At 42.2% G+C, this 1676-nt stretch overlaps 1 protein-coding gene across 2 annotated transcripts in view; it reads left to right on the forward strand.

Annotated features, from left to right (window-relative positions):
* The window catches only part of got1 (glutamic-oxaloacetic transaminase 1, soluble), a 7957-nt gene extending 7017 nt beyond the window's left edge, over nt 1-940 (forward strand). For both annotated transcript variants that reach the window (XR_012987057.1, XM_076286301.1), the window contains one exon: nt 1-940. This exon is cut by the window's left edge. The gene's annotated coding sequence lies outside the window, so the exon portion shown is untranslated.
* Nucleotides 941-1676: the final 736 nt, after the last annotated feature.

Raw genomic sequence — 1676 nt, forward strand, 5'->3', positions numbered from 1 at the left:
GTTTATTCATTGTGTCCTCTCCTCTGTGTGTGTGTGTGTGTGTGTGTGTGTGTGTGTCGTGTGTCGTGTGTGAAGAAACAGCACTTTGTTGTGGCATTCAGATTTCACCACAATTTCAGACACAGCTGTATGCCTGTGGGGATCAGAAGAGGCCAGAGGTGTGTGTGTGTGTGTATATGTGTGTGTGTGTGTGTGTGTGTGTGTGTGTGTGTGTTTGGAAAGCGAGAGATTAATACTGTTCCATTTAAAGCACATTTATGGGTTTGTCTTCATTCAATCAGGGTTGAAGGAGAGAGAAAGATTGTGTGTGTGTGTGTGTGTGTGTGTGTGTGTGTGTGTGTGTGTGTGTGTGTGTGTGTGTGTGTGTGTGTGTGTGTGTGTGTGTGTGTGTGTGTGTGTGTGTGTGTGTGTGTGTGTGTGTGTGTGTGTGTGTGTGTGTGTGTGTGTGTGTGTGTGTGTGTGTGTGTGTGTGTGTGTGAGGGGATCTATAGTGATGTCATATACAGATGCTTTGTTTCAGTCTGAAGATCAAAGCCTCCGTCTCATTGCACAAGACCTTCTTTCACTGTGTGTGTGTGTGTGTGTGTGTGTGTGTGTGTGTGAGAGAGATTGATATTGATGAATGTATAGATGTATAGTTTCAATTCAGAAGTTAGCCAGTGAGCACCACACTCCCAATACTAGCTCACACACACACACACACACACACACACACACAGCACCTCTCTGGGAGAAGTGGCTGTTGCCTGTTAGGTTGCACTATATGTCCGTCACATTTCATGACAACTGTGAGCTTTGGAGTGTGTGTGTGTGTGTGTGTGTACCTCTGACTATTCCTCTCCTGGTGGACCACTGTCACCTCAGCCGCTAAGCAGACAAACTGATTAACTTAATTATGGAAATAAATAAGGAAATAAATAAACAAGCTTACTGTACACAAGTTCACCTGTCTGGCCTCTAAATGGTGTGTGTGTGTGTGTGTGTCTTCCATGCCTACAAAGTAGTCTCCGGTTCTGCTCCCACCTACTTGAATGCCCTCATACAGACATACGCTACCTCCAGGCCGCTGCGCTCCTCAGACGAACGACGTCTAGCTCTACCACCAGTACGCTCAGGCCAATCCAAACTTTTCTCATCTGTTGTTCCTCGTTGGTGGAACACACTGACAGTTCCTACAAGGGCAGGGACATCCCTCTCCATTTTCAAAAAACTCCTGAAGACCCAGCTCTTTAGAGAACATCTCCTCTCATAGCAACACTTACAACAAGTCTTGCTGATCCTAGCACTCACCAGCCGTCTTAAACTGACACTCAACTGTTAAAAACAGCACTCACTGATGCACTTATTCTTACTGTACTCTAATGTTTTTTAAATTGTCCTAAAAATGTTGAGAATTGCTCTAAAACTTAAACTGTTTACCATGTTGTTAGTCGCTTTGGCTAAAAATGCGTCAGCCAAATGTAATGTAATGTAATGTAATGTAATGTGTGTGTGGAAAAGAATGAGTTTGTGAGCCATGTTTATTCCAGTTAATCGGTAGCTTTTATGTCCCCAGGAACAATCCACAATACAACTATTATAATAATAAATGAATATGTGATTCTAAACATTCCACAATACACAATACAACTATTATAATAATAAATTAATATAATTAATTTAACTATTATAATAAT

The sequence above is a fragment of the Alosa pseudoharengus genome, unplaced genomic scaffold (assembly GCF_046254945.1).
Source record: "Alosa pseudoharengus isolate Yale_2024_CS ecotype anadromous, Long Island Sound unplaced genomic scaffold, YU_APseudo_1.1 YU_APseudo_1.1_scf_15, whole genome shotgun sequence".
In the NCBI taxonomy this organism is placed as follows: domain Eukaryota; kingdom Metazoa; phylum Chordata; class Actinopteri; order Clupeiformes; family Clupeidae; genus Alosa; species Alosa pseudoharengus.